General features: G+C 43.8%; 1 protein-coding gene across 3 annotated transcripts in view; it reads left to right on the forward strand.

Moving 5' to 3' along the window:
• The first annotated feature begins 11,656 nt into the window (after window positions 1-11,656).
• Window positions 11,657-27,542, forward strand: part of COL14A1 (collagen type XIV alpha 1 chain) — a 443,381-nt gene continuing 427,495 nt past the window's right edge. For 2 of the 3 annotated variants that reach the window (XM_069220679.1, XM_069220680.1), the window contains exon 1: window positions 11,657-11,956. The gene's annotated coding sequence lies outside the window, so the exon portion shown is untranslated. The remainder of the gene's footprint in view (window positions 11,957-27,542) is intronic. The other variant, XM_069220681.1, reaches the window with a different exon arrangement.

The following is a 27,542-nucleotide window of genomic DNA, read 5'->3' on the forward strand; positions in this document are numbered from 1 at the left end:
ATACACCTCCCCGGGGAGGCACAATTAGGAGAAATGTCTTTATTTGTCCTGGTTTTTATCTCTTTCCATGTGTGCTGCATTATATAGAAAGATGAAAAAGCATCCATGGATTCTTTTTGTGCAGGAAGATGTCTCTTCCTGCATAGAAACAAAACTAGAGCATATTTACAAGGCCCCTGAGGCACAATAACACTGTTGTAGCATCACTTTTGTGACACTCTGGCAGCGAGGGGTGCCCACACATATTTACAAGGCCACGTAAAGCCATTTTGCATGGCTTTTCATGGCCTTGTAACTATGGCCCCCTTTCACGCATACCTCTGCATGAAAGGGGGGGGATTCCATGGGTGTTGCTGTGGGTGCAACACCCATGGAATCTGACCCATTCCCATATTTACAAGGTTTTGTGACCTTGGGAATGTGTCAGATTCCTACATCACCCCAGGGATGGCATTAAAGTGAAGCAACAAGGAGAAATACCTTTATTTCTCCTTGTTTTTTGCTTCTTTAATGTGTGCTGCATTCTGCAGCATACATAGAAAGAGGAAAACACCATTAATGATTGTTTATGTGCAGGATGGTGTGCTTTCCTGCACATAAACAATCATCCCTGCAGCAGGCACCTTTCTACCATGGGGCAAGGGTGCTTGAGTTGGTGCTAGGCTGGCAGTTTGCTGCAGTGCAGAGTAAAGTACAGGGATGCGTCGTATTGCTGTAAATACGATACATCATTGCACTCTTTTAATGGCACAGTGTGGCACCGCAAGTTGGCTTGTGGTGACATGCTGCGTCATTTTCTAGTAAATATGGGCCCCTGTCTGCATGCAGGCATCCTTGCACCATGGTGCAAGAGTGCTTGCGTCGGCGCTAGGCAGCCTATTGTGCGCCATCCACCGCAGGAGGAGAGGACACCTTGTAGATGCAGCTCATTTCTGCCCTTTCCCTGTGGCGCACAGAAGCGCAGCAAGTTTACTTGTGGCGCTGCCCTGCGCCCCGGGGCTTGTAAATATGCTTTTGTACATAGAAAAACTCAGTCAAAACATAAAGTAAAAATAATTTTGAATACGTTTTTCCACAGCCTGGAATTATGACATAACAAGCATGAAAGGAATATGAAAATATACTAATAGTGTGAACTCTGCTCATAAAGTCGAATTTTACTTGGCAGTGTTGTAGTAGCAAGAAAAGTGTCCCTAATCACAGTTCCCTGAAGAGCGCGTGCAGGAGCAGCTGCTCATCTTTATTTGTGATGCCGCCCACAGAAACATTTGGAAAGCGCACATATTTACATGAGGATAATTAATGATAAAAGCTCCCTTGTTTGTTTTTATGCGCTGATGAGTCTTTTTTCTGTCAGGCCAACACTTCTTTCATTTCAACTCTAGATTTACAAGCGAGTTGCCCTGACTTTTTGGAATGGTGACACTTGTCCTGAGAGCAGTTTCTTTGCTCCAAGAAAATGCATTCTCATTTCTTTTTCATAAGGAGCTTTTATGTTCATATAATGCTCTTCATTGACACCGTTTCACAATATGCAGACGGACTAGGACAGAAAATAGGCCTGGGCACCAAATTAAAAATGGCCCCTCACTGGTGAATCAGGTTGCTAAAATCGAGGCCTACATTTCAAATTTTGGGCGATTTTGATACTCTGTTTAGGTGTTATGCGAGGTATGGGGGACTAGGTGCATTTGAGCTAGCTTCAGGACATGTTTGTGGTAGTATCATGAAAATTAACTGTAAGAACTGGCCACCAGACCTTAAAACAGGGCCAAGAACAGCCAAAAACAAAACATCCCACGCACTGACCTGTCAGACCAACCCTTCTGGCACTACCAAATTGGCCTACAGGCCAGTTCGACCCTGACAAAATATATTGAAGTACAAGCATTTGCAATGCATTGGGTCTCGCGTTTGCTCGAGTTAAAGCTATTAGCGTTGTAAATTCCTAACTGGACTTTTCTTGCCACGTAAATTGAAAATTAAAACAGTTGACATGAACGAGTCTATTCAAAGCACCACGGCCACCATGAGCATGAGTGCGAAGGAGAGACACAAAAGGAAAAAGAAGTTTGCTCGCAGTCAATCGTATCTGCAAAAGTTCAATTATCCATGTATAGGGTCGATGGCTAAGGCAGTAACAAAACTGCCCCAAAGAGGGACAAACGTAAAGCATTTACCAATGATAAAGTATTTTTGAAAGGCAAGCCCATGAATGAGTGATAGTGATGGGCAGGGTTAAAAGCCCACAAGACTTACCGCAGGCCAGAGCGCTTGCGTGCTCGACCTAAAAAAGAGATTGCTTGTGGGGACCGAGATGTTTCCAGTGCAGCCGTCTCAGAAGTTTAAGTGGTTGATTAAAAATTTGTGGCAAGGCCCCCATTGTTGAAAATAGTTCTTACTGAGGCTGGTGCTCACTACTAGTGCACATTGATACTGACACGTAACAAATCCACTTTATAGCCAAATACAGTGCGCCTCTTTGTGCATCTACTTCTCTCTGATGTATGTGAGTAGGGACCCCAAAATTCTTACATCCCTTTACTCTACCTCTAAAGAATGCCCACAGTTAGATGAATCGGAGACCGTGTTAAACCTTAATTCAAGAGGCAATATGTCCCCAAGTTAGGACACCTCCGAACACGTCATAAAATACTAAAATGCAGCCAATTACGTAAAGGGCACATTCAATAAAAGAGCTCTGCAAAATAATTTAGGGGTTTAGTACAAAAAAATTAAAAGATGCTGTACAGAGTAACTGCCATGAAAGCTCTCATCAGACAGAGCATTACAAAGGAGTGCAAATTCAAAAACAGTTTGCATCTCAAGTGGCAGCAAAATCAATAGAAAATAGGATGCAATCTAAAGTACCATTCAGGAAAGTTCTGGCTCACCTGCCAAAATCACTGGTTTATGTACACTATTTCCACATTTTAAATCAATAAAACTGCTAAATCATTGTAGTATGATCAGAAATGTTTTATTGTCAACAAATCGGAGCACAGTGTTATGAAAAGTCATACTGCCTTAACACCTAAGCACTATGCCACTATATTAATATTGATTCTGCCCTCTGTGTGCTAATGTCATCCAGAGATGGTAGACCAAAGTAGATACATGAACAACAGCACGCTATTGTGAATGAATAGGGCACAGTGAGCTAGTGGGAGAACCTTGAAATAAGTTGCAGTTTTGTGATCAAGCCAAAGAAAATTTCAAGAAAAGGAGGAACAGTGTCAATGAAAATAAACAAACATGACTCTGCTTGACGGTGTGCTGCAGAAATAGCGATCAGTGAAATGTGCAGGGGGACACATCCAGGGGCATATTTACAACCCCCAAATCCATTTTTTGCCAGCACACAGAACATACACTGTTCTGCCAAGATACTTCAGTACAGAACTGGAGTACTGTGCTGTCAAACTACCTCAATCCTGACCTGCAGCCACATTGGCATATGTGCACATTGTACTATGAGAAGATTTCAACACCCGCTGGAGGGGTCATAAACAGACCATTTCTGCAACAAATGTGAACTTTATCAATGTATATGTCACTTCTATAGCGCCTCACCTTGGTCACAGTCTATTTCCAAGACTTTTTACGCTAGATAATATGGAAACTGAGGCCCAGGTAGTGGAGGTGACTTTCCAGGACCCCACAATGTGGTGAAGAAGGGGGCTAATGACTTAAAATAACACACAACAATCAGAAAGAGTGTATATGTTTGGAGAAGATAGTGTGATTGCTGGTACATCTTGATAAATATCTGTCATTTTTTGCAATACATTTGTATTTTATAGTTCTTTCTGTATTATTTTGTTATTAATCCTCCAGCTGTCTGTATTGTGCCCAATGTGTTGTAGGTGTAACTTTATAAACCCTGGCAATAAAAACGATTCTGCATATATGTCATGTATATCTTTGAGGATGCACTCTAATCTATAAATGCCCCTTTTAAGAAGTGTTGGCACTGTCCGTTTAAAAAAAGATATTGGCCATGCTGATAAGGGTTAGCGTAGTCTATGAAAAGTATACACAGATGTACTGGTTCCAATTTGGTTGTGATAGGTTCCTAAACTTTATTTTAACTAGGCAACTGCCTTACATCATAAAGCCTCGTGCCTGCTCCAAGTTCTAGTATGGTTTACTAATGCAAGTTCTCAGAGTAAATGTTTTGCATTTTTAAAGAGAGAGAGAGAAAAAGAAATGGGACAAATATGTCCTTCTGTATGTCCACCCAAAGCCTACTACATGGGCAGAAAGGATGGGGGTTGTCTTTCACCAGGTGGTTGGACATTTTCACCACTTTAACTGCTATGTGCTGTGCTTGTTCAGCCATAATAAAACGATAAGCACTTAGGGTTGCCACCTTACCAAAAGCATAATATCGTCCTTTTCTCGTAGTTTTAAGAGTGTGCAAAGGTCTGGGCATGATCCTAAATAGGACTATAAATAAAAAAGAATGTATTCAATTGTAACATGACGTTTCTGTCTGTAATTACTTTTTTATTAGTCAGGAATTGTTTTGGGGCTCTGGGACACAAAAGTGTTTTCTATTCACATTTGCTGTTGAAGTAAGTACAAACAAGGGCTAAAAAGTCAGCTTAGGTGATTTTTCCTATTTATGTATCAGCCGGGACATTAAAATACTGGTGGTGTTGGTAGAAAACCGTCCAGGTGGCAACCCTATATGCACTGGGCAAATAGCGGGAGAGATGTCAGTACGAAGAGACAAGCTTGCCCACCCTGTAGCACTAAAACTCCCTTCCAGACCATGGGCCAGGCTGCCGCCAGGCTAACTTCTGTTCCTGTGAATGGAGGTAAAGTCAGTGCTCCTAGCCTGACCACGCCTATCATCTGGCAGTCATGCATGTTCTGCGTATCCATGGCTGCCGTCACATGTGCTCTGAGCTGCCTTACAAAGTTATTCTGATGCACTTTAACATATTCCATTTCTCAAACAGTTTCCCTAGAATCCCAAAAGAGGAATCGTTTAAATCCCCTATCAGGATAAATTCTAACCACTCATAAGTTATGTTTGTAGCTAAATGTGGTACTCTTCTGAAAACAAATCAGTTTTCACCGCTCTTGGGTTTTAGAATTTCCCACATTTTCCCAAAACTCACTGAGGAAGAAACCAGAAAATCTCTTCAAAATTGTTTTTATTTCATTAAATCTGACTAAAGATTACTGTCCCTGTGATACTTTGTCACCGATTCCCTATTTGATTCCAAAGGGGACAAAAAGATATCTAATTTCAACCAGCTGACTGTTCTTTAAAATACATGTCACTAATCTTTACAAATACTCCTTCAAGTAGAGGAAACTAACCATAACAAAGTTACATCAAAACAATCCTCCTGATTTACAATCTTGTCATATTTTGCATTACTATACCCTATTATCATGGAGAAACCAGTCCCTGACCCTTTTGTTGTAATTATTGGGGACCAGCCTCCTCAAAACATACACTTCTGGCTACAAGCATGATTCCACACGCTTCAGCGACAAATGCACTCACGAGCATCATGGTGCCGCACAAAGTGGAAAATAATTAGATGGAACACTGGTCTCTATGAAACAAAAAGACTTTGCGAAGACATAGGAAAACCAGGAGACTTCTTCAATTACGCAAAGGACTAAAACTGAGAATTTCATATTAGTTTGTGGGCACATAAAATCTTTACACACCCATAGTTGGGATCCACATTATCAACAATGAATGCTCACCCTTCAGTTCAACACATCAAAATGCAAAGAAAAGAATTGGTGATTATTTAAAAACTTTGAGGAAAGCTTCCCCAGTCCAGAGCCATGTTTAAATAGAACACACAAAAGGTGTGGAAGAATGCTTGCAGCAGATCTAACCACTGGCAAATAATTTGGTTAGCATTCCTTATATCAAACACACAAAAGGTGAGGGGAGAAATGCCTGCAATAAGTCTAACTACAGACAATCACACAGGGTCACCCATTGTCCTTTTGCCTGCCTTGCAGGTAAACAGCCATTACAACCCAACTGTTAACATGCGTTACCATTACAATGTGGTTGTTACAGCATAATATATATATATATATTTACATCCAGAAAGATTCACCGCACTCCAAAAGATACCAATACAACTTCTTTATTCAAAACATCGGCAACCACCAACGCGTTTCAACTCCTTCAGTGTCTTGCTCACGGTCAGCGAGTCCTTCTTCTATTCCCCTTAAAATATTAAAAAATCTGTCTTGCCTGTAATGAGGCATTCTGGATATCATAGTTACTTTAAAAGCAGAACAAAAACATAACAGCAGTATCACATCTAACATAAATCACAATGGTTATATTTAAATGCCCCATTTGTAAAATGTAACTTAAATAACTTTCAAAAAATAGTTTGCTCTATGTTATGCTCGATGTTATGAACGAACATTCTCGGCACTAAGTGGATAATGTTTGTTAAACATTGCACTTGGCTTTGCTAAGATGAAGGTTATTTAAACGTGGATATTTTTTAGAACGAATACAATTCTTAACATTAAACTTCCTCCAATACTGGGTGAGTGCCAGTCGATACATGCTATCATATCATTATTACAATGAACTGAAACTGTCTCATTGATTCCTCTTAATTATAACTCAGATTTGGGCTAAGTGCCTTCAATTTACAACAATACAATGTAATGACTTCAACCCCTTCCTTATGGAGTGCAAGTTGCCTTGATTAACAGGGAACTATAAGATGCAGATACAGAACATAATTACATTTCAGAATAACTCGGTGGCAAGATTGCCGCTCCTAACTTTGTATTGTGTCCCAAATAATGGCAGAATTTATTCGAAGCTGGCTAAAAATTCTCAACCTTAAAATTGCAACAACTCGAAAGCAGATATATCATCCGACTCCGAACTAAGATACCTTATGGATTGAATATGGACGAGGAACTTTTTGTTCATCTACAATAGACAATGGACAATATATCAGAGTTTGAAGAGTTGAGAATTTTTAGCCAGCTTCAAATAAACTCTGGCATTATTGCGTACTAAGGTATCTTTATCTCGCGCCATCACCATGCACAGTTTTTTCTTCAATAATTTGACTGCTAATGTTTCATTTTTATTTTTAATGATATTATAAAAGTTGTCATGAGTTTTGTAATATCTGGGATAGTTAGCAGTGCATGACCAGGGTGTGAGTTATAGTTGGGAGAGGTTCTATGTGGGTGTGAGAGTTGGTGTGAGTGTCTGGGTGTTAGAGTAGGCGTGAGAGGGTGTCTCTGGATGTAAGAGTGTCTCTGTGAGTGGGTGTGTGAGTGTCTGTGTGGGCCTGTGAGTGTTTTTGTGAGAGCCAGAGTGGGTCTTTGACTGGGTGCATGAATGTCTAAGTGGGTCTGTGAGTGAGTATGTGAGTGTCTGTGAGGGTATAAGTGAGTGCGTGGGTCTCTGAGTGGGTCTGAGAGTGGGTGTGTGAGTCTCTCAGTGTGTCTTTGAGTGGGCATGTGAGTGTCTGAGTGGGTCTGTGATCTGGTGTGAGAGTCTCTAAGTGGGTCTGTGAGTGGATATGTGAATCTCTGAGTGGGACTGTGAATAGGTATGTGAGTCTCTGAGTGGGTCTGTGAGTGGGTGCATGAGTGTCTAAGTGGGTCTGTGGGTGCGTGTGTTAGTGTCTGAGTGGGTCTGTGAGGGGTTGCATGAGTCTCTGAGTGGGGCTGTGAGAAGGTACATGAGTGTGTGTCTGAGTGAGTGTCTGAATGCGTCTGTGAGTGGGTGTGTAAGTGTCTGTGTGGGTGTGTCAGTAGCTATGTGAGTGACTCTGCTACAAAGGCATCTCAACTGCCCTTTTATCCAACAAGAGTCCACAGCTTTCCATGAACTATCTACCCAAGTGGAGTTCTTTCTTCCTACTTGGGCCAATGTCCAGTATGTATTCTACACTACAGCTGTGTAATAGAAGCACAAAAGGAAATGTCACCAGTGACCTTGTGTGCGTTTTGGCAACATAACTTCCTGTTGCTTGTTTCTCTAGAATTCTGTGATAAGATGAATCCTCCTATAGGAAGGTCAACAAGTCTACAAAGACGCAAATCTCCACCAAACCAGGATCGTTCCTTTTATCTATATGAAGTAAGTGCTTCTTTGTTTTGTGGAGCTGTCCTCATATTCTTCGGCATCAAGAATGTGCCATCAAAATCGGCGGAAAACATACTGGGGTCTCTTTGGGAAGTTGTCCACCATCCTGGCAAAAAGGGAGATGACATGAATACAAACGAAGGTGGACGGACTGGGGCAAGCAGGTGTTGCTTCCAGGTGATTTGCACATTTGAACGGAGACCCAGGGACTCTGGAAGGGTGTGTGGTGCGTGATCCTCCTCCCCCTGCCTATATTGGCCCCGGGGACCTCATCGGTTGGGGCCAACATCTATTAAATGGAGGAGAGGGCACGAGGCTCACCTCCCTGGTCCAATCTTGGCAGCAGGGACCCCATCCCCCAGGGCCCGGTCTTAATTAAATTGAGGAGGGGGGGTTGTGCGGCCCTCCTCCCTGGACTGATTTTGGCCTTGGTGACCCCTTCCACCGGGGCCTGGCCATCTGTCCTAGGTGCCCTTCAGAGCACTGAGTGTGCAATGGGACTGCAAGGGAAGCCTCTAGCCCCCTGCGGTCCCAGCCTCCTCCCCGCCTCCTTCAGGAGCCAGCAATGATGTCAGACACGGAGCCTTCGGAGGGGGCGCCATGCACATTTACAAAATGGCCCTGGAACCTGGTCCACCTGGGGGCTCTATTCAAAACGAACACGGGAGAACGTGTTTTTTTTTTTTTTTTTTTTTTTTGCAGCAAACATTTACAAAATAAAGTGCTTTTTTAACTGGCAGGGTCCCTCTAGGATCCTAGAACCAGAGCTAAGGGGTCAGGGTGTCCCTAACCTGGTCTCTTTCCTTATTTATATATTTTTTTCAGGGACTGAATTGAAGCTGAGTCTCAAAATGGCTGCCAACACTTCCTGATTGAAGTCCTCGCGCCTCAAGATATCTATATTTAGTTTTATTTTAATCTCTCAAAAACTACTGAATGGATTTACCCCAAACAAGGAAAAGGCTTCTTTCTGGATCAAACGTTACCTTTCTGACAAATTTGGTGTAATTCCATCCAGCTGTTTGAGTTACAGTTGTTTTCAAAATCCCTATGGGAATTATAATTGGAAACACTTTTTTTGATCCCCTGGCACCCTTTTTCTCTGCCCCGCTTGAAGGGTCAATCCTGAAAATTCCAAGGTACAAAAAGATTCTCAGGAACACTTTTTTTTAGAAAATGTTATGAAGATTTGTCAAACGGAGCCAAAGATGTAGGCAAGTCAAAAAACGTCTTTTTTTATGGCAACATGGTCCTAACTATGTAGGTAGGTAATATAGATATATATTTATGCATATATATTAGTAAATATATTTTTTAAGGTTTAGGTGGGTATGGGTTTTTGGGTGGCAAAGGTCATTTTAGGGGTTAGGGTGGGTTTGGGTTTTCTGGTGTCAAGGGTAATTTTACAGTTTAGGGTGGGTATGGGTTTTTGGGTGGTAAGGGTAATTTTAGGGTTTAGGGTTGGTATTGGTTTTTGGGTGACAAAGGATTTTTTTGGGTGGGTATGGTTTTTTTTAGGGAGAGTATGGGTTTTTCGGTGGTAACAGATTTTTGTGTTTAGGGTGGGTATTGGTTTTTTAGGTGGCAAGGATAATTTCAGGGTTTAGGGTGGGTTTGGAAACGGAACGACATGCACTTTGCAGCGTGCTAGGCAACCAATTTAACTGTGGCAAAATTCAAGAGGACATCAATGATGCACCCAACATGTTTCAACGTATAACAGCTTGTTCACGGGAATTGGGGCCTGAGAGTGGATTATATATATATATAAATATATATATATATACACACACAGTTTGTACCTACCTGTAAAAAATTTTACCAACTGAATGCCTTTCTCATTCATGCCTTTACTAAGCAAATGTAAGTATTTTAAAGGAAACAATAAACAACATATAAAGGTTTATACTTATCTGTAAAATACTTACATTTACTTTCAAAACCTCTACCACACATATACCTTTACCATTCATGCCTTTACAATAAAATTTGTTTGTGGTAATGGTACCTGCATTGCACCGGCCGCGTTGTAAAAGCATGCATGGTAATGGCATGCATGGTTCCGTCATACAAGTGCCTTGCCACCTCAGGTTGTACATAGCCATATGTAAATCAGGCTTGACTATGCTCCAATGGGAACCGTCCTGCCTAAACTGCCAGGCCAGGTCCAGCCTGAACCAGAACACAAGCAACCTAAGACCTGTTTTGCCCTGATTTGGGCTTGTAAGTTTGGTGTAGCTTGGTCCCAGTGTCATAGTAAGCACAGGACCCATACCGGGGCATACCCTCATACCCTTGCCACTTAGGACAGTACATTAAAAACACGAAAGGTGACGGGAGAAATGCTTGCAATATGTCTGACCATGTGCCATTGCTATTGCTCAGGGCAATACCAGTCTTGGTTTGGGTAGGTTCAGGGAGGACCTGGCCTGGGAGTTTGGGCTGAATTGTCAAGACTGATTTGCATAAGGCTGGGTCCAAACTGAGGTGGGATGATGGACAAAAGAACTATGGGTTGGAATGCTTTCCCGAGCGACTGATAGAAGTTAGACTTATTGCAAGCATTTCTCCCATCACCTTTTGTGTGTTTCATATTTAAATAAGCCGTGTAATGAAAAATATTACAATACATCTTAAACCCTAACCAAACACCACCAAACAAAACAACATCCAGGAATGTCTGCTATCGGTGGTTCACTGTGTAAAGGAGAGTGATTTTCTTCTCTACGCTGCATGGCCACTTTAAAGTGGCAAAGCCTTTAGATTCTGGGTTTATTTGGGATATTTGCCTGCAATATCTGCAACAAAAAAGTGATATTTCTTGACGATATGCTGGTTGTTACGTTAGGCGGAGCCATTTCGTCATTAATTTGGGGTATGTATCCTAGCAGCAACTCTGCCTTGAACGAAGAGTTCTGAGCAAGAAAATGTTTGCTACATTTTTTGGGGACTTTTAAATAGTCGAAAATAAAATATTTTACTGTTAGCTGTGGCATGTGGTAGGTCAGGCATTTGACAGCTGGCTAAGTTTGGTAAATGCGGATTTAATGGCACACAAGTTATGGTTTCTGCATAGGCCTTGGCTCAGACATTAGGAGTGGTGTTGGGCAACCTTACTTAGCGGAGACCTTTTGCTGCGTCACTGGCCTGCTCGGGTCAGAGGGGGGCCTGGGACCACCTCAGAGTCCGACAGAAGAGTGGCCAGATGGCCCCATTTGAACCCACGACCTGGGGCTGACCGCGGGAGCTCCAGGGGCAGCGGCCCTTGGTGTGTTGTTTGCCCCGCTCTTTAATTACAGCAGTTAATGCAGCAGGAACCACCCACCGCTTAGCGCTTCCTGAATGAAGCGCGTCTGAAGCCGAGGCGAGCCCCCTCGACAGGGCTCACCTTCCGGAGGCGCGAAGACTGCACTAATGGCCAAAGCTCCTCCGGGGAGGGGGCGCTCCGGGGAGGGGGCTGGGAGAGGGAGGGGAGCACCTCCCCTGAGATTAGAGCCCTGCACTCGGGGAAGGTGAGGTGTTCCGCGGGAGGGAGGGGTTAAGGCGCGAGGAGGGGGGAGCTGGATGTCAGTGCCTGCCTAACCACGATTCCCCCTTCTTAAACCTGCTGTTGTGTAGTCCGCCGCCGCCTCCTCTTCCCGCGCCTTTCTTGCCCTTATCGGGCAGAGCTGTTTCAGATGGAGGGGAGATAGAGGCTGCCCGGGACCCCCACTCCTCACCGCCTCAGCACCCGCAGACCAGGCTTGGAGGCAGAACGCTGGAGAGCTCCCAACACCGGCCCCCACCTGCAGGACCCCGGGTCCCCTCCCGGCACCCCCACCTGCCACTGCTGCAAAGGTCAGTTTCATTCCTTGTTTTTTGTTTACAGTTTATTCGCTGCTGCCGAGGAGCAGGTCTACAGCTTTCCTCTTACTGCGCTCAGCCGCGTCGCATTATAACTTGTCTGATCCCTTGCACTGCGATGGTGACTAAAATAAATAGATAAATAAATTGCGCAATGCTCATGACTTGTTTTAATAGTTCTGAATAGTCTGTAACTTACCATCATGTATAAAGTAATACTACTTCATTCTATAATACTCAGGAGTATAAAACGTACCGACAAATACACACACCTGAGTAACCTTAATAGATACATACAAGTGTCAACACGCACACAAGGTGCATCAGTATAGAACGTGTATGCACGCGTACACAACACACACAACGTCCACGACTAGGAGATGCGCACACTAGCGCGTGTACAGAGTCCACGAAAGTATATACACATAATATGTACACATAAACGCACGCACAGGCACGGTCCGTGCCCATAAGAAGTTCATATAAGTCTGTACAGCACACACCGCCCTTGCGTATATAATGTATGTATGTAGGTGTGTACACAGCACAAACACGGTCCAAGAGTTTAGAATGTACCATTATGTGTGTAAAGAGGCACACGCAGTCCATTGGTATAAGATATGTATCTCGGTACACAGCACATGCACGCACAGCGTATATACATAGAGCGCACACACACTAAAGATATGAGTAGCGTTTACCTGTATATATGTGTACACACAGACCATGAGCTTAAACTATCCATTTGGGTACACATACATACATCACAAAAATGAGCATGTACTTATTCGAATGCATTTCTTAATAAGATGTTGTTAAATCACAAACAGCACTTTCTGCCCAAAATCACAGGGCAATTTACATTTTACATTAAAAAAAACATAGGCAACCGAATAGGGAATGTGTTACTGCCCTCATTTAAGTTTCTTGGTGATAGCAACCATTTACAAAATTTGACTCCAATGATAAAACTTTCCAAAACTTCTCCAAACGCTATTATACATTCACTCACAGATGGTTTCCAGGAAAACAGCGTGCCCATGTTGCATTATGTAAAATGTTTTTTTATTTGCCCAGTGCGTCCGTCTCTCGCCGTTTTCACTGATGTGCGGGTGTAATTGCCTCTTTTCGTATCGTTTTTGTTTAATCCCGTGGAAGATTACAGCGGATTATTAGCAGTGGTTGCTGTAAACAGCTTTCCTCTCCCACTCATTGTCTGAGCGCAGCCGGAGCAGCTCTCCGCGAGCCGCAGCCCTTTCAGAGGTTCAAAGAAGTTTGTAGCCCCGGGCCGCGCATTCAAGGCAGAGCTGCAAGGAGCTGCGAGCAAGCAGGCTGGGAGCCGAGCGCCAAACCCTGCGCCTGCGAGCCTAGCTCCTGCCCCCTGGTGTCGGTGCCAGACCCCCTCATTCCTGAGGGGTCAGGTGGACGTGCAGGTGGAGGGAGCGGAGGCGTGCGCGGGTCTGGAGGGAGCACGTGCAGCTCACTGCGCTACACTGCGCGAGCTCATCTGCGGCTGCTGGGGCACTCGCCATTTTACGTGTTATGCCTCATTCTGGACTGTGGGTCTAGGAATAGGATGTGTCTAATGCTCGAAGTCAGATGCAGCATTTTGTGTATACGATTGTATATGGCCTGGCCACGTCTAACTGATGCATTGGCCCTTCGGTGCTCGCTCTTTGAGCTGTGCAGGGAGAGTTTGCCAGGGTCCCAAGCACAGGGCACTACCATCCGCGACATAACCAGTGTGTCATGAACCCTAGTGCGGGGAAGGAAGTGGCCAACCTTGGCAGCTGTTTTAACTCTTACATACATCGGTAACCCGAGTCCACTGTTTGCTTCAGGCCTCTGGGCCCAGTGCTGCTGCACCTGTTGCACCAATTCAAGCTATGTTCCCGTATACCACAGTATTTGGTAGAGGTTGAGCAGGCTTTTTCCAAAGTGACCTGTGTGTTTTGTGTGGAATCTCTTAACTTGTGTGGTCTTAAAGTCAAACAAAGATTGTATTATGAGAGTTCAGGTATTCCCAATTTCTGCCTGTCCCTGTGGGTTTATGGCAGATTTGCATGTGATCCCACGGAGTAAGTACCGTGTGTGATTACCGCATGTCCAAACGAGCCACTCGTAATGAGTATCCAAGTAGACGGAAGAAATCGTCTAGCCTGCCGGACACCTATGATTGCACATGCTGTTTATTTTATTACAAAGTATAACATTTATTACATTCAGTGCAATCCACTACACCACAAATTCAGCCAGCCCCTCCTTCGCCTTAAAGTATCTAATGGCTGCGCCTCCATCGTGGAAGGTTTTCAATTTTCGTTTGTGTTTCGTCTGCTGTCATTTCACTCGGGAGTGTTTTCGCAGGTACACCTAGACACATTTTATGTCTGCAGCATGGACTGTAGTCACTCGTGAATTGCTCTGGGTGGATCATCTCTGGCAGAATTTGAGCAAGCTAGTTTGATTATGTTAATTATTTACACAATAAAGAATGAACAAACAAACCATTGCCTAATTTGTAAATTTAAAAGGTGCCGGTGCCCAAGGCTCTCCTCTTAACCACGCAGCCGCTGCACTTAAATGTGCGAACACTGAATACTCAGGCAGCGTAATCCTGAAGACATCTCGGGCCTCTCAAATCCATTTTCAGCCACCCCTGCCCCTTCAGCTCACTCATGCACCTTTCTGCTTTCTTCTATTGTGAGCTTTTTCGTTTTTCTCTTCCTCCGACTTTGCCATATGTGTCTTTTGCTCGCAGTAGATGCCTGATGGAGAGAAATATGTTCCGGTCCTTAAAAATAAAGTGCCGATGCTCCGCACCGGAAACAACAAGTACAAATTAAGAACTGGAACAAACCAATTTTGAATCCCATGCAGTCCCCCAGCTATTTGAAAGTGCGGCATCGTTTCAGCAAAAAACATGAGTGTTTTTCATACTTTTTTTAAACTAAATGCAACTTTGTATGTAACATAACCTTTTGCAGAAAAGATTATTTGAACCGTTTGTTAACAAAGAAGCGCAACACAGATTTAGGGGCATTAAAAGCTGAGAGACACAGTATAGTCGGACAGAAACAGGAATAGCAAATACTTTCCTCAGACCAGCTGCAGAAAAGGCCAACATTAAAAAGTTTCTTGGCGTTTTGTTGAAACTGAATTTTGTTTGGCTTAGGAGCACTGTCATTTTTTATGGGCGTAGAAGAAGTGGTAAGTGTTGGCCAACCAATGAACTGGATGGAACCGTCTTCGTGGGACGGCGACTGCTCTAGGACAAACACCACCGGACTCACTATAACTGAGATTCTCACACACAGTAGTTGGTATTGTATTTATCTACCTCTGGCTCTACTGCAGCTGTTCTTTTATTTGTTTGTTCATAAGTGCTTTGATGTGACCTTTAGCACTTCGTAGATAAATTACATTCATTCTTATTCTGGCTTTTCCTTTGAATACATTACTTATTATCACTGAGTCTCGGATCTCCTACCTGCTAAAAGTGGAAGCCGCTGGAGAACACTTCATCTTGTGTTTTAAGTAGTATGTGAAGGATTGAGTAAAATTTCCAAAAGTGCCTTGGTTACCCTAGCATAAGCTTTCCCGGAGGAGGTAAATGATTGGAACAGGAGTGTGTACAATGTTGATATGTAAATCTTGAGTTAAACTACAAGTATCGTGTTTCTTGCCTTGTGCTTTGTATGAATGGATTTTCTTGGATAGCACACCCTTCGGACTGAATTGCACCTAGGAACTTCCCATTTTTGTCGACAAGGGAGCAGAAACAGGGGATAAAGTAATTTGTACAGAATCACATCAGTTGGTGGAGGAGGAAGGAAGCCAGGATCGAAACATAGGTTATCCTGCTCCAAAGTCACAAGGTTTATTTACCTTGAATCCCTAGTTAAGAACAGTAAGCTTCACTAGCCCCCCACCCATAGAAGTGAACAAACACACTACTAAACACCATACTATGGGCCTATTAGGTGCAAAGGAAAGGGCATTGGTTCAGTATGAGTGGGTGTGGATAGAGCAGGTTATGCTGATATTTGCCAGAGGATCTCCCTAACAGCCCAAGAAGTGCCCAGCATCCACTATTCCACAGTTGTCCCTAAAGAGCTCGATGGCTGCACTTGAGCCATAGCAGGTGTCTAGGCTCCTGGTATGGCAACACAAGCTAATGCTTACTTTCAGGTGAGTGGTCTTTCGTTCTATCCAGCAACCCTGCAAATAGACTTAAGGACCTGGATGCCCCCAGTAGGTCCCCGCCCCAACACCCGCCAAACGTAAACCGATGAAGTCTGATTGTCTTTGGCAATGGGAGAATTTATTATCAGATGACACTCATTTAATACACATTGTGCAGGATTAATCAAATCATATCATAACTCATGAAAAACACAACACACAACCTGTAAATCAAAAATATTAATCAGTCATAATTTTTGACACCCAACAAAGGATCCAGGGTACCCTGCCTTGGGTACCCCTCAGTTGCTTAGGGTGCATTTAGTATTTCATGTCATGATGTCACGCCATGTTACACCAATTTTTCACAAACTTATATCTAAGGGATGGGAGGGTGGGAAAATACGATGGTCTGTGCCCACAGCCGCTCACAGCGCATCCACAAGAATGGATGAAGCCTACTCAGGGGGCTACTTAAATACCCCCCAGGGATGCAGTGCCGGATGGAAGTGACACGCCTCCTGTGCGACCCCCAAAATTCCTTATTCTTCCACTTCATTCCCCTGGCCAGCAACACTGGACCGGCACACAGAGCCGGGGCCACGGTGGCCCTTGGTCCTAAATGCCACGCATCCCCAATTGGGGAGGCACTCTGTCTTAGGGGCTATAGAGTATTTTAAGGCCATGGCTTAGGCTGTGGCTTGAGACAAAGAACATCAGAATGCCTTTCAGTGCATGTCCTTTAATGCAGATGCTCACTTTGCAACTTAATTATGATTCCCTATCGGAGTCACGGTACACTTCTATCCTTACAAGGTACAAACAACACATACGAATGGCAAAGCTACTACTCAAAACTTATTATCCATGTACCCAGCCTACTTAAAGAGCTGTTTAGCATCATCAAGGACTTATATGCTCCACCGGGTAGAGAGAATCAGGCCACACCTTCCCAAGATCGCTGTGATAATCATTAACCTTTTTTATTACTAAGATATTATTACAATATTAGTAAAACAGAAAAGATTATAGATGAAGCACAAACAAGACACTGGTGTTGACACCAATCCACCAGGTACACCCAAACGTATTCCACCAAAGTTAGCTAAGTTATTTTCTATTTCAAATTTCAGTTTCTATGGTGGTGGACATCCTCATCACCTCTACACTCTCTACTCCCCCATCCCCGGGTATATGGCTTTCTAGGATAATGCAACAACGTCCTTTGCAGGCCTCTGATCTGTTCTTTCTGTTCAGTCAGTTTATTAGCCAGGGAGTATCACTAGATCAGTTAAAATCAGATGTGATCAAATCGTCATGAAAAAGTTCTCGCTTTCACAGGACGATCCCAGCAACTTTTGTCCGTCTCCCTGCTTTCTCATCTCACTGAAACTCAGGAGAAACTGTCTTTTTCAAGCTGCAAATGTTTGTGGAATTTATTAACCTTCTCCACTCCCTACAGGCCGAGATTAGTCCTAGACATGGTACGGAATAGGTTATTGTCTCGATATTGGATGATCTGCGTTGGTTGAATGACAATGGATGATTTAGTGGTTTATTTTTTATTTTGGATCTGTTGCAGTCTTCAGCACTATCAGTCAATCCCTAACCTTTAGAGTAAAAGATATTGCCTTAGATCCGGCTATCAAGTGGATAGGCTTTTTTGCTTACTGATCATTATTAAAACTTCTGCTTCCTCCCTACATTTTAGAATCCAGATGCATCAACTGCAGTGTCAGGGTCCATTCCTTTCACCATTCCTTTTTAACAGCTATATGTTACCTCAGGCTTACATCCTAGATAGTTTGGAGCCCAGTTCTCTATCTGCACTGATGATACTCAGTTGATATTTCAATTATGTACCTCTTTCACCATCTCCTCTAGTCCCACTGATGGTCACATTTCATTTACCAACATTCTAACTGTTGTACGGCACTGGATGGCTGTACATGTAGTCCAGCCAAAACAGAGCTTCTCTTTTCCAGGGACCCCATCGCCAAATGAAGTTGGCCAAAAGCCATGGGGACACCACCTCCCTCTAAAGTTTTCTGTAACTTGGTCATCTACATTGATTCCGACCTCTCCCTTGAGTCACAGACATCCAAAGTAGCAAGTATATGCTTTTGGCTTGTTAAACTCCTAATTAAAATTCAGCTGCTCGTCGCCTCTGATTACCACACTGCTGCTGCTGCTGATACATTCATACAATCTCATCTAGACTATGGCAAATCACGTTAGTTGGGTCATCCTGAAAAGCTTTCAAGGAGGCTCCAATTGATATAGAACATTGCAGTGCCATATATCTCTGTCACTTGCTGTCATAATCACATTTCTCCCAAGCTAGCTCATTTGCATTGGTTACCTATCAGAAAAATAGTTCTAGTCAAGTTATATATAGCTCGTTGTCCACCATGCAGTCCATCATTCTGCTACATCTTTTCTGACCTCCAGATTTGAGCTGCACACACCTTGCTGCAGTCTTGGCCTGCAGGCCAGTATCTTCTAGACATCCCTAAGGTTAGAACGGTCTCCTTTGGCAACAGGGTCTTCTGTCTGGCTACAGTGAGATAATGGAAAAAACTGCGTTTAGATCTTGACTCGATTTTCTTTTTCATGGTCTTTCAAAAGAAATTGAAAAACTTTTTATACTTCATTTGACTTAATAAATGTGTGCTTGGTTTTATTTGATTGCTGCAGTTGTTGTGTTATCTTATAGAGCTCAAAGAAAACTTGGTGTACGTGTACTGTACAAGTAATCTATGATAGTGGTTCTTAACCTGTGGTGCAGGGACCCCTAGGGTTTCACCATAGCTACTCACAGGGTCTGTGAAAGCTTAGAAAATAAAAATATATAACATTAATAGATAAGGTGTTGGTAGCTAAAGAAGCAACATGTATTTGTTTGCTAAATGCTCGTTTCCTTAACGTCTTGCATTGTTTTGTGATTCCAATCAAAGAAACTGCTTAGGGTGGGGTCCATGGATTCCAATAATGACTCATTGGGGGTGCCCGTATTTCAATAATGACTCAGTGGGGGTCTCCAGATTCCAGTAATGATTAAGTGTGGTTCCACAGAACTCGAAAATTGAAGAACCACTCTTCTACGACGTAACCTAACTCCAGAAGACACACAAATGTCCATTACATTAAATTGTTTTGATCCCAGACCCTAGCAGGTTTTTTTGTAGTGGTCAACTGAAGGCAACCATCTCTGTAAAACAACCGTTAATGTGGTTCTTAAGTGGAACACCCTTTAGGATCACAACAACACAAGCTGAACAATCTCTGATTCGGTTCCTGGGAAGAGGTCTACCTCATATTTAGCTCTACCCACTATTACCTTGCAGATTTAAAGACGAATACACACTGTACAGTACTGATTAAAGCCACCATTGACAGTTTGTTGGGATTTTACTGGTGGTTTGTCTTTTACTTATAGTCTTTGTATATCACTCACACAAACTAGAGGCAACTTGAAAGGGTGTTAGAAAGAGGACTGGAGGTTATAGAGGAGCAGAGGGGTCAGATTGGCAGTAGAAAGAGAGCAGTACATCTAGAGGTGAGCAGGGGCCATCCAGTGTGTGGACGCAGTGGCTGTGTGGATCACTCCACTCAAGCATATGCAGAAAATAATACACCATTCATGGAGTTGTTGAGCAAGACAATTTAGGGGCAGATAAAGGTTTCTTTGGTTCATCAAGTTTCTGGGAATAAAACAGGGATTGAATGAACTAGTGTACAATGTCTGATAAGTGGCTACTTATGTACAAAAAAATGTGGCAGTTATCGTGGAATATTAATTGCTTACCTTAAGTGTCGCGGAAGCACTGTGGAAATGGTCACGACAGTGCACTTAGTCCCCACAAAGGATTGGCTTTGACTACATCCCTATGTTGCAATTGTCCCCACAATCAATCAATCAACCAATCAGGAATTTGTAAAGCGCACTACTCACCCGTGAAGGTCTCAAAACGCTGAGGAAGAGGGTGGGGGAGGTGCTGCTACTGCTCGAACAGCCAGGTCTTGAGAAGTTTTCTGAAGGTAAGGAGATCTTTGGTCTGGCGCAGGTGGGTGGGAAGAGTGTTCCACGTTTTGGCGGTGAGGTGCAAGAATGATCTACCGCCAGTTGTAGTTCTGCGGACGCGTGGGACGGTTGCGAGGTCGATGAAGCAGAGATGTCAGGTCGGGGTGTTGAAGGAGAGCCGTCTGTTGAGTTATTGTGGCCCGGTGTTGTGCAGTGCTTTGTGAGCGTGGGTGAGGAGTTTGAATGTGATTCTCTTGTTGACTGGGAACCAGTGCAGGTTTCTCAGATGGTCTGTGATGTGGCAGTGGTGGGGGATGTCCAGGATGAGGCGTGCGGAGGCGTTCTGGATGCGTTGAAGCCTGTTCTGGAGTTTGGCGTGGGTTCCGACGTAGAGGGCATTGCAGTAGTCCAGTTTGCCACTTACGAGGGCTTGGGTGACCGTTCTTCTGGCTTCCTGGGTATCCATTTGTAGATCTTTCGGAGCATGCGGAGGGTGTTGAAGCAGGAGGAGGAGATGGCGTTGACTTGCCAGGTCATGGATAATGAGGAGTCCAAGATGAATCCTAGGTTGCGTGCATGGTCGGTGTGAGTCGGAGTGGCTCCAAGAGTGGCAGGCCATCAGGAGTCATCCCATGCGGAGGGGGTGGAGCCGAAGACTAGGACTTCCGTCTTGTCAGAATTGAGTTTGAGGCAGCTGCTGTTCATCAATTCGGCGATGGCCTTCATTCCTTCGTGGAGGTTGGTCTTGGCGGAGTCCTTGGTGAGGGTGAGGACCAGCTGGGTGTCGTCGGCGTATGAGATGATGTTGAGGTTGTGGGTTCGGGCGATGATAGCGAACGGGGTCATGTAGACGTTGAAGAGGGTCAGGCTCTAGGGTATGCCGCAGATGATTTTGGTGGTCTCCGAGCGGAATGGGGGAAGGCAGACTCTCTGGGTTCTGCCGGTGAGATAGGAGGTGACCCAGTCCAGGGCTCTGTTGCGGATTCCTGCATTGCGGAGGCGTGAGCGTAGGGTGTGGTGGCAGACGGTGTTGAATGCGGCCGAGAGGTCCAGGAGGGTGAGGGCCACGGTTTCGCCGCTGTCCAGTATGGTTCTGATGTCATTGGTGGCAGCAATGAGGGCAGTTTCGGTACTGTGGTTGCTGCGGAATCCGGATTGGGAAGGGTCCAGGGTGCGGTTCTCCTCAAGGAAGTGGGTTAGCTGTCTGTTGACAGCCTTCTTGATTACTTTTGTCGGGAAGGGGAGCAGGGTGATAGGCCAGAAGTTCTTGAGGTCCTGTGGGTCCGCCTTGAATTTTTTGAGGAGGGTGTTGATCTTGGCATGTTTCCATCACTCGGGGAAGGTGGTGGACTCGAAGGAGCTGTTGATGATCTTCTGTAGTTGGGGTGCGAGGAAGGAGCTTGCTTTGTTGAGGATGTAGTAAGGCCAGGGGTCAGATGGAGAGCCGGAGTGGATGGTGTTCATGATTTCGATGGTGTAGTTGTCGTTGACTGGGGTCCAGGAGAGCAGGAGGGTAGTCAGAGGTGGATCTGTGGTGTTGGTGGTTGCCGGGGGGGCCTGGGTGCTGAAGCTGTTGTGGATGGCTTCAGTCTTGCTGTGGAAGTAGGAGGCTAGGGAGTTGCAGAGGTCTCGGTATGGCGGGATGTCGTTGGCGTTGGAGCTGGGATTGGAGAGTTCCTTCACGATGTTGAAGAGCTCCTTGTGGCTGTGTGCATTGTTGTTGATTAGGTCTTTGAAGGCCTATGGTTGAGGAGAATACATCTGAGATGGTTGCTTCCTGCCTTGGTGGGTAGGTCGTTGGCATGGAGGCTGGTGAAGGTGCAGTACCGGCAGGAGAAGGGTCCGCGGGTGGTCTGCGGGGAGGCTTGAAGGCAGACGGGAAAGCAGCCGGTGTTGAGGGTGTGGAGGGTGGCGGCGTCGTAGTGAGGACGTGCGTGACAGTTGTTGGGGTGACGGGAGCCAGGGGTTCTGGCACTGGGCGCAGTCCAGGCGTGGACGGGCGCAGACGGGCTTGCCTTTGGCGCACAGCGGGCTCCATTAAGTAGGGAGGTGGGGGGGAGAGAGGACAGCTGGGAGGCGGGAGCAGGGGTGAAAAGCGGCGGGGAGAGGAGGGGGAGAGTGAGCGTCAAAGAAAGGGAGAGAGCGGAGTGAGAGAAAAACGAGTAAGAGAGTAGGGAAGCACAAGGAGCACAAAGGGACAGAAGAGCAGAGAAAGGAGGAGAGAGGCAGAAGGTAGCCTAGTAGGAAAGCAGAGCTCTCCCACTAAACACCAGGGATGTGGCGCAGGCCTGTGTGTGGAGGAGGGCCTCGAACTCCTGACAGGGGCCAGGAGTTCAGAGGAGCCAGGGAAAAAGCTCTACTAACCAGGTAGAACCATAGGGAGGCAGAGCAGTGCACTGACCAGGTCAGTGGTATTGCTCCCCAGTGGTTTTACGACAAGCCTTGGCACCACCCACGCACAGTGTTTGAAGTCACCACTGTATAGTATGGTGCCGTGAGTAAACTGAAACTGTGGGTGCAAGATTGAAAGGAAGAGAAAGCACTGGCATAACAATAACCCCCACAGCCCCAGTGTAGGGGCATCCCGAGCTCCATGGGGCCCCTTAGCACAGTACACAGTGCACGGGTGGCGGGCTCCTGACCTGAGAGCTCCTGACTAGTCAGGAGCTCCATGTCCCCTCCACGGGGGCCTCAAGTTTGGTTGTGCCACTGAGAAAGGCAAGGCAAAGAGAACAAGAGGGTTTGTGCATATGAGAGTTTGGTTGGTTTAATGATTTATAGAGGTGACTAAGTACTGTACAAAATCCAGACAAGACTCTACTGGGAAACTCAGGAAGAGTTGGCAGACTGAGGGAGATAGCCACTGATATGTTGGGCAAAAAAAAGATGGAGCAGGGCACCAAAAAACAAATGCTTCCTAAATCTAGGAACTGGGCAAACTCAATATTATTTTTGAAAATGTTGAAAAAGATGGGGAGCATATTTCATGTGGTACATTGACCTTTAAGGTGGCAAGCCTATGAGTATGATATATAGCAAGTGTTAGCCAAGTCAGCAGGTCAGGTCTTGGCAAGAGTACATTTTTATTTAGTTTTTGCAATGATATGCAATTCGCAAATTTAAATTGGCAAAGATATTTAAAAAAAGGGTGGGACAGCAAATCTAGGCACACCAGCCTCGTCACTGAATTGCACTCCTTGTGAGGCGTCTAATCATATGTGAGGTGATCAGGAAAAGTGCCATTCACAGTGCATGGCAGACTGTAGATGAAGTGGCTGAGCCGTTGCCCTATATTGTTATGCTTTGGTTGGGCGGGGCAAATTTTGAATGACTGTTAAACAGACCAATGGATGAAGGGGGCCGACCGAAAGCCATTATATTTATCTATTAATGATCGGAAAACATGAGGCTGGTGAGACGCTTGCTAATGCTGTCTGTAGGCCACACCCAAAAGGTAGGATAGATTGTGCATGGGTTTGAGTGGACTGCTTTGTGGTCCACTCTGGAACTGGACATCCCTGCTTTTGGTGAAAAATACGTTTTCAGGCTTTAAGCTACTTCACAATGATTGATTCAAGGCAGCCACATACATATGTGTGAGCATTGCGAGGAGTCGCCTGCCTAGGGTTTTTGTATAATGTTATATGATGACAAAGTCACTATAGGTTAACCTGGGATGTGGCCATGCAGGGCTGTGTGTACAAGGCAGAGTGGGACATTTCACCCTTGCTTACCTGGGGCACCAATGTAGTATCACTGAAGGCGAAGGGAGGTGGTAGTTGACTTGAGCCTGAGTGAGGACGCTCGGATTTGTGGTTGTGCTGTTCTTGCTTGATTACTTAATTGTAGAAGTCTGACAATATTCGTGTTATTAAATGTAATAACTGTTAAATGTAACTCGTTATTTGCACTATACATTGCAGAGCAATGAATGAAAAGTGAACATTGTGGCATTACAGTGAAGCTCATCTTCCACTCAATTGCTTTGAACACCACAACCTTTCTTTGTGGCACACACTTGTCACAAGAAGCATGCGTACTTTTGGCACTCTCCGAAACGCCTTATTTTTAAATATTTTTGGATTGTAAGGGGTAGGCGCAAATATATTGTCTTAAAAACTGTTTCCAGCCTTCATAACACGTACATACAAATAAGTGCCCAGGAGAATGTCTCAAAATTCATATAACTAATTTAGCTAATTGGATCACGATTTTAATATACATGTGGTATTTAGCTACCTGTGTTGTAGCAGCGTTTTTACGTTATTTCCAATCAAAAACGTAGCTCCCCTTCAGGTGATGCTTAAGGGCATTTAAAAAAAAAGATAAGTCCTTCCAATACTTTTGCAGAGTTTCCAAGTGATATATGACTCGCCAAGAGAGGGCTTCTGTTGCTTTGGAGCATTTTGACAGTGAAAATCAATATGTTTTCAGTAGTTCGCTGCATGAAAATTCCAGACTGTCATGTGTGAATCACGACCTGCCCTAGGAGAAGGGCGTTCCGCGTCAGATAAGTAAGGCACTCCTCAAATGTGAGTTCTTTCAGAAAATTCCTTGGGGCAAAGGAAGCAGGCCTCTTCAAGAAGTGCGCTTCTAAAGGTAGCCTGACATCTGGCCCTGTTCCTCGAGCCGCTGCAGAACTCGGTCCGTGCTCCCTTAAATGGGGAGATCCTCCCTACACGAATACAGAGCCTCACTGAGCTGCCAACATAAAGGGGGGGGGGGCTAGATGAATATTGGTAATTAGTACTTCCGTGAATCTGATATTATTGTGAAGTGAAACAGAGTTCAGTTTCTTAAACTTCATAAGGTGTTTATATAAAAGTGCTGACTTGTTTATTCACTTGTATATTTACTACAATACCTGGGTGTAACTCTCTATTCTTTTGCTATTCACGATTTCTGAGTGGGGAATTACTCTGAAGTATACATGTCTGCACTTCCTGCTATTTTATTTATGACCATAAAGTTACTACAAGTAACTTTACAACTGTATTTACATGCCACATGGTAGACAGACATGATACGAGCCGCAAAGTATATGGAGATTTTAAAAGGTTTATTATTTTTAAAAATGATAAAATATTTCGAAGTATAACATATGTAAATTAATTTAAAATGTTTATCATTACGTGGTAGTAACAAAATAACATTTTACAAAATGTTGACTCCTCAACTTAGTTGTGCATTAAATCATAAAACAAGGATATTATTGTATTTATGAATATATATTTTTAAACAATAATTAAAAAACACTGACCCTCACTGACATTATTTATTGTTTAGAAATCATGGTTAAAATGTATATATTTAACTAATTAAAAAACTTTATAGATGCTAAAAAAGGAAAAGTTTGATTTTTTTAATTACGTTTATTCAATTTAATTATAATGATGATATATAATCATTTAACAGTGCGGGAATATTAAATGTTGACCTAATTTGTTTAATTTAATAATAGTTCCTATGGGGTTTTATATTTATTTCCTGCCTCTATTGATTTCTTTGGGAGTGTGTGGCAGTACCAGTTGTTCCGAGGCCGGACTGCGGTACATTTACAACTGTTTTGACTACTTTATCGTCTCCGGCCATTGGTTTGTGAAATTGCTTTTGTAGTATGTCATCAGTACCACTTTACATACTACAGTGAGTGTGAACTGAGGAGACTAGATGAGTGTACCGTTGTGACATAATTAAACAAAAAAGGCATTGCTAAAAAAAAACCCTGGGCAAGTGGGATTGAAACTCAGTTGGCTATTTATTACGATTACACTCTGTCGACAGGAATGATTTTTACATTGGCAGTAATTTTGCTTAATATATTCTTGCTTGTTATTTGTAGCATCGTGTACAGGAAGTAGCTGTCAGTATATATCTGCTTCTTAAGTCACAGGCCGATCACAGGTCCAGAACATTCCACTTTCAAGAAAATGACATATTGTGTTAATACTCTCAACCCACTGATGGGAGATGTTCAAGTCAAAACAATCAGTCATCAGAGGGAAATACTGGAATGTTGGGACAAAGCATCTTAGTCACTCACTGTAGGTCCTCCACCACACCATTGTTTTCGATGGAGCGACCACATTTCAAAGTTCTAAAAAACATTAATGAATGTTCGGTGGGACATTACCAAGATAACTGCTGCTCTTAAGTTGTGTATCCAAAGCTGAAGGAAAGAGTTTATAACAAATGCATCCAAGTTCCCTCATGATAATTTTCTGCAGGATGTGTTATTGAAACATGAGCCCTAGGAGTAGCAAGTGTTTAAAAACATTTCTCCAGGCGTTTTACTGAAAAAGAATACAAATATTGTGCCTTTTCTGAATGTACATTCTAAGCAATGGAGCAGGCAATACACTTTCACTGCCTGAGAAAATATCCTCACCCCATCCTGTGCCATGCTGAAAAGGGGGCATTACAAGGAATCGCACTAAGCTGTGGTAATTAATACTGTGAGACTAATGCTAAGGGTAAACATTAGAAGACATCCCCTCCAGCCTTTACTAACTCCCCTTTTCAATGTGTGCATTAGATGTTTGCTTTATTTACCCAATGTAGTCTCCAATGCTGCTTTGGTCACAAGGTTACTGCTTCTGTCAAGCACAGCTAAAGCTCTGGTTATTTCATTACATATGGGATCAGCCATTACTAAAGGCTTCAAACCCCTGAATTGATCAGCTATCCTTGTTTCCTTCCTTAAGCTGTTGTCTTTCAATAGACTAGCAGTACATAGCATGTATATCTGATTTTAAGGCCTATCAAAGTACCTAATGTAGCACTATGGACATGATGTGATTTTCTATAGCGTTGCATCCTTGGAATGCATACTGTCTCAAAACTCTACTTTATGTTCCTAAAATCCTGCTTGAAATTTTTGATCTTCGCTAAAATCCCTGATTCACGCCTCTCATTTTTCCTTTAAAGGATGCTTTCCTTACTTTCCATTCTCGGCATGCCTCCTCACTCTGAGTACAGCCTATTTTAAGTCATGTACATGTTTGCAAACATCTGTACTTTTGTATTTCTACAAATTGCCCACACCTTGCCTCATGTTCACCACCTGTCTTTGAATGTCATTTCATACCACCTAGCAATCCCTAATGCGCTCATCTCTTAATGCTGCCTACCATCTGCTCAAACTCACATACCCCACTCAACTAACTTAACTCATACTAATTTCATCCACCACAAATACACTGCAATAAATGCATGAAATGTGATCGTTGAGAGCACAAAACTAATTCCAGTAACCAACAATAACCACTGAATTAACCACTAACTTTGGGCTCTTGAGCAGTTTACTCCTTGGTGTAAAGCGCTTCAACGCCTCGTCAGCTGTAGTAAGCGCTACATACATACAATTACAATTAC

The sequence above is a fragment of the Pleurodeles waltl genome, chromosome 2_2 (genome assembly GCF_031143425.1).
Source record: "Pleurodeles waltl isolate 20211129_DDA chromosome 2_2, aPleWal1.hap1.20221129, whole genome shotgun sequence".
NCBI classification, from domain to species: Eukaryota; Metazoa; Chordata; class Amphibia; order Caudata; family Salamandridae; genus Pleurodeles; species Pleurodeles waltl.